Source organism: Chelmon rostratus, chromosome 3, assembly GCF_017976325.1.
Source record: "Chelmon rostratus isolate fCheRos1 chromosome 3, fCheRos1.pri, whole genome shotgun sequence".
Lineage (NCBI taxonomy): Eukaryota > Metazoa > Chordata > Actinopteri > Chaetodontiformes > Chaetodontidae > Chelmon > Chelmon rostratus.
The window spans coordinates 10,107,816-10,122,091 of record NC_055660.1 but is presented as its reverse complement, the minus strand read 5'-3'; the positions used below and the strand labels follow the sequence as shown (position 1 = coordinate 10,122,091).

Below are 14,276 nucleotides of genomic sequence, written 5' to 3'. Positions count from 1 at the left end.
TTGAAACACAGAGAGAAAGAGGTGAGAGGCCTTTTGATCAGACTGATGTTTGAGCAGGTCGCTGGTTCAAGCTACTTTCTAAGGGAAACGTCTCATCTTTGTTGCTCTTTTGCAGCCAAGAAGATCATGAAGCTGCGCCTGTCTTAGAAATACCAGGAGCTGAAAGAAGAGCAGCGAACTGGAGAACTTCCTGAGCAAGAAGAGGAAGCTGCCCAAGTAGCTGAGGAAGAAGAAGACTGTGTGAGGCATCAGGGACACAAAAACACCTGAAGAACAACTGACAACAGTTGAATGGAACACTGAAGGTCCTTCAGTGTTCAGTGTAATGACCCAACTCAGCCTGCTGGTGGAGCTGTCATCTGTTTGACTTGAGTTTATCATGTTGTGGCGTCTCACTCTCCTTTATTTCACTGCCAGAGTTACATTGTCTACAACTAAAAGACAGAGGAGGATATCTGTGTGCTGGACTATTCGGCACAATGAATCGCGCTTCCAGTGTTTTGGACGAGTGCTGAGCTGTTTCATGTGTAAATGTGTCAGTGAGAGGAGGAGCTGTTTCAAAGAGTTTCAGCAGATTGTTCATGTGGTTGGAAAAAAGCTGTAGCTCCTTCTGCCATGTTTATCAGTTCAGTTCAGAGGAGGAGCCATGCCAACCCATAACGCATGGCAAATTAAATTAAATTCAGGATGGATTTCTGCAGCTGATGAACTTTGTGAAATCTGTCGTCACCTGTAGTCAGTTATGGTGCAGGGTCTATATCTATGTCTCAGCATGTCTATCGAGCAGTGCATGATGGGAGTTACCTAACATCTTAGCAGCAATGACTGATGGGAAACACACACGCACACACACGCACACACACGCACACACACGACCACACACACTTCAGTGTGTGTGTGTTTGTGTGAAGCCAGAATTTATTGCTGCACAGTGGCCTGTGGTGGACAGAAACAGTGAGTCAACAGTCAGAGGGAGACGACATGTGAGGACTTTTGTACCTCTGAGAGGTTTTCTGCTCTATCAGTCCACAAATCCGTGTTTTTAAAGTATTGTCCAGGTGTTCTCTTCCAGCGTGCCCTGATGTCCAGCTGGATGTGAACAGTGGTGGAAGAAGTACTTAGATCCTTTACTGAAACAAAATACTCCATTACAAGCAGCAGTCCTCAATTCAAAATGTTACTTAAGTAAAAGTGCAGAAGAATTATCAGCAAAATCAAAGAGTTATATTATATAGAATATATTATACTGTTTTTTAAATGTTTGGCGCATTATGAAACATAAAATACAACAAAGGAGACCCCCGTTTTGTTGCTGCTGTTATAAAAGTTATGAAAGACTCTTCAGTGTGGAGGGGTTAGTGTGTGTGTGTGTGTGTGTGCCTGTTTGTCGTCTACTTTTTAAAGTGGTAACAGCAGTTCTTGAGCAGCCTCTTGCATAGTTTAAATAAGGTTTCTGTTTTGCATGCTAATAAATATGAAGCCAAACAAAGTTACACTTCCATACATACAGACAATTTTGTTAAAATCAACAAAATAAAAGTGGAGGCAGATGGTTTGAAGATGGCTCCATCAGCCAATCAGGATCAAGCTTTCATCTGAGTGATCGGAGGATTCTGGAAGACAATGTTCAGACTGGCTGGCTTCTTGGTGCCACTCCATCACCAAAAAAGTGATGCTATGATGCTCTTAATGTTAACGTACAAGGCTGCAGGAGGGAACTGTGGGAAGTGTGGTTCAGCGCTGCACCTTCAAAATAGTGAGGATGTTTTCTCAGACTCATGACGGACTACAAGCTCCACAAGCTGTGAAAACATCTTTGGCTCAGACACAAACTGTCCTTCCCTCAGATGAAGCTGTTTCTGTGCTCACTGAGAAAGGATTTTGTCGTTGGGCGATTTGTTGTCATTGTAATTCACCTGAAATTGCCATCGACAGATGGTACGTCAACACTTCGCCTCCTCCTCTTCCTCCCCAGGTGAACACGCCCTCCACGGTTTTCATTTTCCTTCCTCATTTAATTTCAAGCGTAATGGACACCTCGCCGTGATCAAACCTCCGCTCTCTTTCCGATTCATGGCCGCTCTAGTCATCCATTGTTCCCACTGAGACCCTGGGCATCATGAATAGCCAATAAAAAGCCCATCGCTCCTGCAGAAAAGTTGCCTGGAGAGGCAGTGATGGCCTCCGCACAGCTCCCAGTGTGGAAACCATCTGTTCGCTCGCTCTTCTCACCCTGTGAAAGGACTAATTGGGTGTTATAGAGAGAGGAGAATGGATGCTGATTTGTATTCTTTAGAAAGAAACTGGGGTTTCACACTGTTATGTCAGTTTATCATATTACCATGTTTTTACTCTGCATGTGACCTGAAATGACTGATGAACTTTGTGCGTCATCTATTGTGCATTCCTGTTTAATCTGACCAAGTGTTTCTAATCTGGGGAGGCAACCGCCGTGTGCCTTCACACCATTCGACCTTGGATGAAGTTTCCTCCATACCACTTTGTGTTATGTCAAACTGAAAGCAGCATTAATACAAGACAGGATAAGAGAAGCGGTCTGAATCTCATCCAGTGTCCGACCTCTAATACCAAACTGTGGTGTATGAGCTCTGTCCTTTCAGCTGAAACTTGGTTAGCGCTGCAAACCTCATGGCTCTGTAAACTTCTTGTATAATACATAGACAAGTTTGTTCTCACTGGAAATAAGATCATTTCCACCACACCCACAACAGAATTTCACTGTTTAGTTGTTACCCTTTGTGTTTCTGCTCTAGAAAGCATAATTTTAACTGTGACCTCCCACCATATATGGTTTAATGTTTTGATTTTGCACATTATGTACAAGGCTGCATGTTTTCATGCTACTTTCACATGGAAAGCAAGTAATGTGGATACATGTCACCACTGGTTATGTGAGATTCTTCAAAATAGTGGAGTCAAACACTCAGGAAGTTAAGAGGTCAGTACATGTGCAAGAGATTGCTAATCAATTTAACAACACAGCATTTAGGAAACAGGCTGCAAATACAGAAAACCATGTTTGTGTATTTGGTTGTGTTTTGCAGCATGTTTGTGCATTCGCAGCAAATTGGCAAATGGTGAAGATGTTTTCTCAATTTTCTTATGTTTTATCGATTTGCACGTGTTTTCTTTAAGTTGCAGTGCATTGAGCTCTTAGGGTCACTCTGCATTTTAGCTCTCTGCTTTACTTATTCAACGCCACGCCACTTTACTCTGAGAGGCATGCAGACATTATGACCCAATGGAAGATGATCTCTTATTCTCTCTTGTGTATTTATTTATTCTTATTTACGATGATATTTTCACAGTGTAACTGAAAGCTTACGCACCTCAGCAGTATAGTTTCTATAGGTTATTGCTTGTATTGCACAATTGAGTAAGGTTTAGCAGTATAAATGGAGACTGCACAAGTGCATACGATTACCCAACTAAGCTGTGCAAAACTCAGCTCACGGTGTCTAGACATGCTTAGCATGTATTAAGGATGTGTCTGCAACCTCAGACAGAAAAGCAATGCCATTTAGGCATTTCTATGAACATTTTCAGCACTAAAAGTGGTTTAACTTGCTGGAAAAAAATATAATAACCTTTACAACTTTTTACAGCATGCAACAAGTTGAATTCAGTGATAAATGACAGCTAGTCACAAATCTGCTTGAAAACAACAGTAGCGTCTTGCAAGTGGTGAGAATTGACCTGATCCAAAGTGTCCCAGATCCCAAAAGATGAAATATAACCCAAATCTGACTCAAATTGGATGTCAAGGGAGTTTGCAAGGGCTCCAGACTGGCAAGATGGAAACAGGACCTGATATAGTTAACTTGGTAAAACAATATACATGTGTGGTTCAGTATGTTTCATAAATATGAACTAAAATGTAAACAGAAATAGAAATGGCAATAGCAATGAAACTAAAAGGCATGGAAAATGTGATATTAAAAGTTTTCATTGCCCCACCAATTGTGAGACAGTGAGCTGCCAGTAAAACAACGCCTCCCTCTTACTTCAGAGCTGAATGCAACAAAGGTGACTCACACACCAGCCGCTGAGCTGATCATCCACTCTGTGTCTCTGTCAGATGAGCTCAGCATGTTGACATTGACATGCTGAGCTCATCTAATTATTTATCACAGTAAATTTCAAAATGCAAAAGCAAAATAAAAATCAATTGATCATTTAGATTTACAAATCTGAGGAGTCAAAGTCAGAACGTATCTACGGTAAATCAACAACATGGACGTTAGTACATTTTACATTAAAATAAATGTGTGACCAAACAATTTTTTTTAAATTAATTGTTAAACATATTGCACCTATCACGCTGCCCAGGTGTGTGTCTGCTTTATTTGATAATGAATATTTCTGATTTTACTGAAGGCTACCACCACCAAGCTCCAACAATAACAGCTGCACCAACAGCTGATCCGGCTCCTTCTTACCTTCTCACAGTCACAATAAACAACTACTGCAGCCACAATTAATATGAAATTAAATGTGAAATGTAATCAAAGTGAATGACAACCACTATAGAATGACATTAATTTTTAACTGCTTTGTTAAAAATTGATCCATGTTTGTCATGAAGACGGTGTCTTTCTCTTTTCAAATTTCAACAATGTCTTTATGGGTTTTCACACTCATCATTCTACTTGATTTAGACATGTTGCGCGCACAGACAGCACATTCAATTCATTTATCAGTTGCAGGCAAAAGGATTGTCTGAATAAGTCAGCACTCTCTAAGGACCTAAGGGCTTACAGGCGCTTGCTGCTCCGCATTGTCAGACTCTGGGTCATTCTATATAATGCTACAGAGTGTTAGCCCCTTTCCAGTGTATATACGCCACTGCTGTCATAGTGTCTGTCCTGAAAAAAAACATGAAAATCCCTCAGAAGTGGCAAAAAAAACCTCCAGATCAGTGACTGCACCGCTGGGGAACCTTACTGTTGGCGACATCCAGGTTAGAGTAACCCTTGACGGGATTCTGCTTCACCTCCATCATGCACTCATGAACGGCAGGCATGAGCAGCCTAGAGGGGGACCTGGCAAGAAGGCAGGGATTTGTCATATTTGATCATATGAATCCTCCTTGTCCCAATTGTCACATCCTGTGATGCCACTCAGTCAATAGCCGACATGGTTGCCGCCAGTTTAAACTCCTCACACAGGTGGACTACACAGAGGGCAGAGGAAGGCTGCACTCCCCGCCGACGGAGCTGCTGGAAGAATGGCGTCCTCATTACTCTCATCACAGAGGAGATCCAAGTCCACATCAGGCTCATGCTCCTCCTCATCAGATTCTGTATGCGTTCCCATAAAAGGGAGTTTTTGGTGCATTATTTGAGTCAACTTCCGCACAAAATGGGCAGATCGCGTGCTGCCTACTTCAGTCAAAATAAACAGGTCATTGTAATGGAGCGCTATGAAGAATATTTAAAAAATTACAGCAAAAGGCAACACTGTTGCTGCAAATAAGGAAAGAGAGAAGTGATGGTAGAAATTTGCTTGTCGTGTAAATTCACAAGTTAATACACAGAATGTATTTTACCACTCAGTGCACTCTCATTACCTCCTGTTTATTTCTAATGTGACAGTTGCGCTCTTGATTAAACCTGATAGAGCGTATTTAAACATTAGAACCACATTTAGATCTGACTCCAGTAATGATGGGTTGGTGGAAAGAACTTTAGTTTTTGGCCAAATCAAAGTGAAATGAATTTTATTGGTTGAATATTGTCTGTGGAAAACACCAATAGAGTGATCAGTTTTTAAAAGGATAAAAACAGAATGTAAAATGGTTTATAGTTGCTGTCCTTTCATCATTCTTTTATTGTATGGATGACATGCTGTGTAAAAGTTAAAGTGTCAATGTTACCCAGAGCAAAGTGGAAAAAAATTATTTTCTACATCACCCACTGAATACATGTAGGTTTCGTGGCAGAAAACAATGTCATGCATACAGTTTGCACCCAGTTACATGGCTTCGTTTGGTGACATTACTATCACATGGCTCAGCAAGTTTAATGTATTTTCTCAGCGGAGAATCTGAATCGCTCGTAGAGAAAATTATCAGGAAAATAATTAGTGAAAGGGTGGTGCTTTTTATAGCCGACTGACATTTGAAACTCTGAAAATACTCATCTGGATAAGGTTTGATATGCAGAAGATGTTACCATGGCGCCTTGTGTTTCTTGTCTGTTCTCTCTGTGTGCGTGTGTGAGTTTGTCTTGGCCAGACCCTCATTTCCCTCCTCCTGCCAATCAACCTGCACACCTGTAGCCCATCCACTCATCAAGCTCCTGCAGTACATATATATCCTGGTTCTACACCAGTCTTTGCCAGATTGTTTATTTTGCCGCTGTGGTATTAATGCTATGGTCAGCTCTAAGTCTTGTTATTATTTTCTTCATGGTTTCCTGAACTCTGCCTAAGTTTGTATTTGCTCATGTCTCAAGTTCATATCCTGTGATGCTCTCTGCCTGCCGCACCCACTGTCCTGCAAGTCTAACAGACTGTGGATCCAAATCCTCGTCATCATCTTTACAATTAAACTACCTTGAGCCATTGCAAGCTCTCCCAGTCTGAGCTCTGCTTCAGGGTCCAAAACTTAATTCCACCTAACACGCACTGTTTCTCATACGACACCACTAGACACCGCCATTAGAGAGCACAGTACATGTTTCCATAGTTGTACAGTTGTGTGTTGTCTGCATTTCTGTGCTGAACGAAATGATGCTTCAGCTACAGACTCCATTACTAGCTGTCTTTTGGCAATACATAAATGGATGAGCAATAATTTCTTGAAGTTAAATGAGGACAAAATTGAAATTCTACTAGTCAGTCCTAAATCAAAAAGAGAAATGCTCTTTAACAGTCTGGGGATACTAACTTGGTGTTTTCCTAGATTCACATCAAAGCTTCAATGTCAAAAAACTGATTCATGCCTTTACTTCAACCTTACTCGATTGCTGTAATATGCTATTTACTGGCCTCCCAAACACCCCCCACTGAGAACTGATTTCAAGGTCCTCCATGTATACAAAGCCCTTACTGAGCAAGGGCCAAGCTACGTTGCTAACTCCCTTGTTCACCATTTGCCTTCAAAACACTACAATCATCTGATGCAGGTTTAGTGGAGGCTTTCAGCCACAGCTGAAAGGAAATCATGGATACAGCCCTTGTCAATTACGCCCCAACTTCTGGAACACACTACCTATAGATATCAGGGAGGCTGCCTCCCAGATATTCTTAAAAGAAAGCTAAATACTTATCTTTTAACTTTAGCTTTTTACTAGCTATGACTTTTCTGCATTTCCTGCAGTTGTAGTTGTAGAGTTGATGGGCAGATTATTGTCATTTTTTTCTGTGCCCATGTAATTTTATTCTTCATTTTGGGTTCCTTGCAGCTTTACGCTCTATTAAGTGGAAAAAATAATATGTCAGACTAAATAACTCCAGATGATTAGAATTTGAAACGAATCCAATTCACTGCAATACACTATTTCTAATATTAATGATTAATGATTGCATGTCTCATACTGTCTAGGTGTGTCTCTGATTATTACCGGGCCTGCCTATTTCCTCACCTTAAAATGTGGAGGTGGAAGAAAGATTTCCTAATAATTGCACTTTCCCAACGATGCTGTATGCTGATGAGATGACATCCACTCCTGTTACTGTATAAAAGAGAAGCTCAACCTTCAGAGCATCACTACAACAACCTCCTCAACCATCTGTGAGACAGTCAGCTGAAGTTGTGAAGACTTGAAGGTAATCATATGAACCTTTTGTCTCTGTATTTTCTGTAGGTGGTGGAATGATGATTTTGGAAGAGCTTTTTATCTGAACAAGTCTCCATTATTTTCTTTTCAACAGGTGTGATAACCGTAGCCATGCTGAAGGCAGTATTTGTGCTTGGATGCCTCCTGAGCCTCACTCTGGCTCATCCTGTAAGTGTTGTCATACTCAATATCAGTACCAGTGTTCTTATATGTTGATTTCATTACTGTTATTGTGATAGTATAATGCAGGCAATATCAAATGTGTGACTTGTGGATTTTCTACAGAAGTTCAACAGATATTGGTTCGGTCCCCATCGCATTCCTAACCATGGCTCTCCCAGTGGTTCTCATTCCCATGAGGTAAGTGCCTTCTTTAACACACCTCGATGTCAATTACATCAAGAAACTCATCTGCATTATATCTGACAATGACTGTTTCTGATTTTATTGAAGTGTCCCACCACCAAGACTACAACAACAACAGCTGCACCAACAACTACTACAACAGCTACTACAACAGCTGCACCAACAAATCCACTGAACTCATTCATAAATATACTCCAGGGTTTCTTAAGGGGCACTCAGGGAAACTAAACTACTACTGCATTGATTTTTAATATCAGCTTTGTTTTATTTCATAGCTATTTCTTTTCATTGTACTTAATTTAGACATATGGATTAAAATCACTGTATTCTCTGTCATATCTGCTAAATAAACTTCATAAATGCAAATTGTGGAACAAATATGTTTGTTTTTCTTAATATGATAATTGAATGAATCTGTATTGAAAGAGATTTTCATAGAAATTATGAGATAGATACTCTACTACAGATATCAACCCAACCAAGATTGACAGATTGACCCTTTCACCAGCAGCAGCCAATGCAGGACTTGGGGGAGGATTACAGTCCTCAACTTATTGAGAAGCTGAAGCAAAGTGCTTATGTGCTCTTTAGGTTGCTAACAGAGCAGGCAGATGGCTGTCATTTGTGGAGGACTGGCCCTACCTAATGAAGCTGCCTATAGAGCCATCGGCCATGTTTGGCCAAGAGCCAGTGCCTTGCTGTAATGGGCTAAGAAGGCCCACTGTTGCTGCTCTGTTCTCCTCCAGGGAGTCAACTGTCTCATCCCTGTTCTTTTGCCTGCACAATTTTTGAAGGCTGCCTGGAGACTCGGGACTCTTGGTAGTGCCCCTGTGGGCTCTGTCTTGGGATTGGCCGTGGGGGTCTGCAGCCTGACCCCTTTGAACTCTGTGAGTCAGTAAGCCTGAAATGGCTGTCACTCAAGACAGTGTTTTTGTTGGCAGTGGCATATGCAAGGAGAGTGGCAGAGTTGCAAGTCCTATCAGTTCACGAGCAGCTTTGCAGGTTTAAGCTAGTGATGGGGGCGTAGTGCTGCATCCCAACCTGACCTTTCTCCCCAAGTTTCTTCAACTCATTCAGATGATTTAGCTTTATTCTTTATTTTACCTGGCAGCGAATGGAGACAAAGGCGGAGACGGTCCCCACTCTGTTCTGTTAGTGCACTAGAGTTTGACATCAGGGCCAAACAGGCCCACAGGATAATGGACCAAGACATTGTGTCTGGGTAGACCGATTCAGTTTAGTTCAGTTTTATTGAAATAGCACCAAATCACAACTGAAGTTTTCTCAGGACACTTTCCATATATCGCTGGTGCAAAATATACACCGTGCTCTTTATCTACAGAGACTAGCACTTGGTGACAGTGGCAAAGAAAACGGGCAGAACCAGGCTCTGAGTGGGCAGGGACAGACAGAGACAGAGACAGTGAAGGTGAACACTATGAATCTAATAATGATGGAAGTATGACTAATAATAACAGCAGTTGCAGTGGATTTCAGCAGGGCCACGGCAGGAGAGCTATAATCCACAATCCAGGTTCAGCCACTCTCCATGGGAACCTGTGAGATGAGACAGCACAAAGACCTACTTTAGGAAAAAACTAAGTTAGTAATATGCCTTACTAGGACATGAATGCATACAGATGGAGAGGGAGAGAAGAACAGAGGAGCTCAGTGTATCATGGGAAGTCACCCCCAGCTGTCTAATACTATAGGAGCATAGCTAGGGGCTGGCTTTTCAGTGATAAATGACAGCTTGGCAGTAACAGCAACAACACAAACCTGCTGAAACACAATATCTTCATGCAAGTGGCAAGAAATAATCGGATCCCTACACAAAACCCAAATTTGACTCAAAGTACAGCAGAGCTCAGTTTCTTTTGATGTATGATGAGTCTGCAAGGACTCCAGACTGGGCCCAAGCCCTTGTGGGGCCCAAAGCAGGACCTGATATACTAAACCTGGCAAAACAATATTTGTTTGGTTTAGCATGTTTCTCAAATGTAAACTAAATTAGAAACAAATAGAAGTGACAATAGCAACAAAAATAAATGCTGTGAAAAATGAGAAATGAAAGGACTAAAATACAGTCTCTTCCTGATACACAACCTTAATCCCAAAATTTGTTGTAGGTTGCCCCATCATCTCCCTAAATGTGAGACAGTGAGCTGGCAGAAAATACAACACCTCCCTCTTACTTCAGAGCTGAATGCAACATGCAAGACTACTCCCACACCAGCCGCTGAGCTAATCATCCACGTTGTGTCTCTGTCAGATGAGGCCAGGTACTGACGTTGGACACTCATCAAAGATGGTGCTGGGCAGTTAGCATACAAGAGAGCTGCCATTATTGTTCTCGCTATACATGCTGCCACTTGGTGACGCCATTAGAGAGCACAGTACATGTTTCCATAGTTGTACAGTCGTGTGTTGTCTGCATATCTGTGCTGAACGAAATGATGCTTCAGCTACAGACTCCATTACTAGCTGTCTTTTGGCAATACATAAATGGATGAGCAATAATTTCTTGAAGTTAAATGAGGACAAAATTGAAATTCTACTAGTCAGTCCTAAATCAAAAAGAGAAATGCTCTTTAACAGTCTGGGGATACTAACTTGGTGTTATCCTAGATTCACATCAAAGCTTCAACTCCCACATCAACAAGGTGATGAAATTTTTCCACCTTAGAAACAGCTAAAGCACGGCCATTTCTAAATCAAAAAGATGTCGAAAAACTGATTCATGCCTTTACTTCAACCTTACTCGATTGCTGTAATATGCTATTTACTGGCCTCCCAAACACCCCCCACTGAGAACTGATTTCAAGGTCCTCCATGTATACAAAGCCCTTACTGAGCAAGGGCCAAGCTACGTTGCTAACTCCCTTGTTCACCATTTGCCTTCAAAACACTACAATCATCTGATGCAGGTTTAGTGGAGGCTTTCAGCCACAGCTGAAAGGAAATCATGGATACAGCCCTTGTCAATTACGCCCCAACTTCTGGAACACACTACCTATAGATATCAGGGAGGCTGCCTCCCAGATATTCTTAAAAGAAAGCTAAATACTTATCTTTTAACTTTAGCTTTTTACTAGCTATGACTTTTCTGCATTTCCTGCAGTTGTAGTTGTAGAGTTGATGGGCAGATTATTGTCATTTTTTTCCGTGCCCATGTAATTTTATTCTTCATTTTGGGTTCTTTGCAGCTTTACGCTCTACTAAGTGGAAAAAATAATATGTCAGACTAAATAACTCCAGATGATTAGAATTTGAAACAAATCCAACTCACTGCAATACACTATTTCTAATATTAATGATTAATGATTGCATGTGTCTAGGTGTGTCTCTGATTATTACCGGGCCTGCCTATTTCCTCACCTTAAAATGTGGAGGTGGAAGAAAGATTTCCTAATAATTGCACTTTCCCAACGATGCTGTATGCTGATGAGATGACATCCACTCCTGTTACTGTATAAAAGAGAAGCTCAACCTTCAGAGCATCACTACAACAACCTCCTCAACCATCTGTGAGACAGTCAGCTGAAGTTGTGAAGACTTGAAGGTAATCATATGAACCTTTTGTCTCTGTATTTTCTGTAGGTGGTGGAATGATGATTTTGGAAGAGCTTTTTATCTGAACAAGTCTCCATTATTTTCTTTTCAACAGGTGTGATAACCGTAGCCATGCTGAAGGCAGTATTTGTGCTTGGATGTCTCCTGAGCCTCACTCTGGCTCATCCTCTAAGTGTAATATTGTCATACTCAGTATCAGTACCAGTGTTCTTATATGTTGATTTCATTACTGTTATTGTGATAGTATAGTGCAGGCAATATCAAGTGTGTGACTTGTGGATTTTCTACAGATGTTTAAAGGACATCGTCGGCCATTCCGTCCCCATCGCTTTCCTAACTTTCACCATGGCCCTCACCATGGATCTCACCATGGATCTCACCATGGCTCTCACCATGGCTCTCATCATGGATCTCACCATGGCTCTCACAGTGGTTCTCATTCCCATGAGGTAAGTGCCTTCTTTAACACACCTCAATGTCAATTACTGTCAAGAAACTCATCTGCATTATATCTGACAATGCCTGTTTCTGATTTTATGGAAGTGTCCCACCACCAAGACTACAACAACATCAGTAGCTCCAACAACTAAAGCAGCATGTGGAACAACAACAACAGCTGCACCAACAACTGCTGCAACAGCTGCAACAAGTACTACAACAGCTGCATCAACAACTGCAACAACAGCTGCATCAACAACTACAACAGCTGCATCAACAACTACTACAACAGCTGCATCAACAACAACTACAACAGCTGCATCAACAACTACAACAACACCTGCAACAACTACTACAACAGCTGCATCAACAACTACAACAGCTGCACCAACAACTACTACAACAGCTGCAACAACTACTACAACAGCTGCATCAACAACTACAACAGCTGCACCAACAACTACTACAACAGCTTCATCAACAACTACAACAGCTGCACCAACAACTACTACAACAGCTGCAACAACTACTACAACAGCTGCATCAACAACTACAACAGCTGCACCAACAACTACTACAACAGCTGCACCAACAACTACAACAACAGCTGCAGTGAACCCAGTAATAAGTTTTTTCCAGGGTCTCTTTGGCCTCACTACTAACTAAACTACTACTGCATTGATTTTTAACATCAGCTTTGTTTTATTTCATAGCTATTTCTTTTCATTGTACCTAATTTAGACATATGGATTAAAATCACTGTATTCTCTGTCATATCTGCTAAATAAACTTCATAAATGCAAAATATGGACCAAATATGTTTGTTTTTCTTAATATGATAATTGAATGAATCTGCATTGAAAGAGATTTTCATAGAAATTATGAGACAGATATTCTACTACAGATATCAACCCAACCAAGATTGACAGCAGTATAGGAGCATAGCTAGGGGCTGGTCCAAGACAAGCATAAGCCAGCTGCAGAGTTTGAGGCTGCTTTTATGAACTCCGAGTTCTACGCCTGTGGTGGAATTAATCCGACTGGATGCCCAGACAGCTTCCTGTCATCTTTCTGCTCTGCTTGTTCTGAGATCCTGGACGCTATCGCCCCTCTTAGGTCCAGGTCCACCAAGCCCAGGCCTGATCCCTGGATGAATGATTCAACCCGGACTCTCAGACAGCGCTGCAGACAGGCGGAGTGACGATGGAAGAAAGACAAGCAACATGTATCGCTGGAGATACTGAGGGACAGTCTCGCTCAGTATCAGAGGGCTGTGAAGGAGGCTAAATCACAATATCTGTCGGACATTAGCTCGACTAATGGACACTGCCCCCGTGTTTTGTTCAGTACCATTAATTCTGTTGTGAGCCCCCACTCTAGTCCTTTGTCTGACGCCACTGTTTCTACATGTGAGGACTTCTTACGCTTTTTCATTGACAAAGTGAAGTCTGTGAGAGCGCTGAGCTGCTGCAGCATCGGACCAGACCAGTCTGCTACAACCCCACACTCTTCAGTGTTTGACCCCTTTGAGCCCATGTCCCTCTCATCCCTTGCTGATTTAGTGAAACACATGAAAACAACAAATTGCCCTTTGGGTGTTTTCCCAACAAAATTGCTTAAAGATGTGTTCTCTACTGTTGGGCCTCTCCTCTTGGTTTTAATGAACACTTGCCTTAGCTCAGGATGTGTTCCGGCTTCTTTTATACATGCTGTTGTGAGACCACTTCTTAAAAAAATACATCTTGATGCTAATGTTTTATTTCATTTTAGACCTGTTTCTAACTTGCCTTTTATCTCAAAAGTCCTTAAGAAAATTGTTTTTATCCAGTTACAGGCATTTTTAGAAAATAATTTTATCGCTGCTTAAAGTACACAATGACATAGCTGTGTCTGTTGATGCCAAATGTCCTGTTGTCCTTGTGCTGCTTGACTTAACGGCAGCATTTGATACAGTGGACCATTCCATTCTCTTGTCCCGCTTAAATAATTATGTTGGTATCCATGGTATTGCAATCAAGTGGAGTCTTACCTAAACAACAAGACTTTTTCTGTAATGATTGGTGACCTGTCCTCCTCTGTTGCCTCTGTGTTTTGTGG

The 14,276-nt window shown here is 41.5% G+C and overlaps 2 long non-coding RNA genes across 2 annotated transcripts; both read left to right on the top strand.

The window, feature by feature from the left end:
• The first annotated feature begins 7,738 nt into the window (after positions 1-7,738).
• On the top strand, positions 7,739-8,507 carry LOC121604814. Its single transcript, XR_006006770.1, has 4 exons — positions 7,739-7,791; positions 7,897-7,970; positions 8,088-8,162; positions 8,256-8,507. It is a non-coding gene; the product is annotated as an uncharacterized LOC121604814 (long non-coding RNA).
• Positions 8,508-11,680: 3,173 nt separating this feature from the next.
• On the top strand, positions 11,681-12,450 carry LOC121604858. The gene is made up of 4 exons (XR_006006771.1): positions 11,681-11,730; positions 11,836-11,915; positions 12,032-12,190; positions 12,285-12,450. It is a non-coding gene; the product is annotated as an uncharacterized LOC121604858 (long non-coding RNA).
• Positions 12,451-14,276: the final 1,826 nt, after the last annotated feature.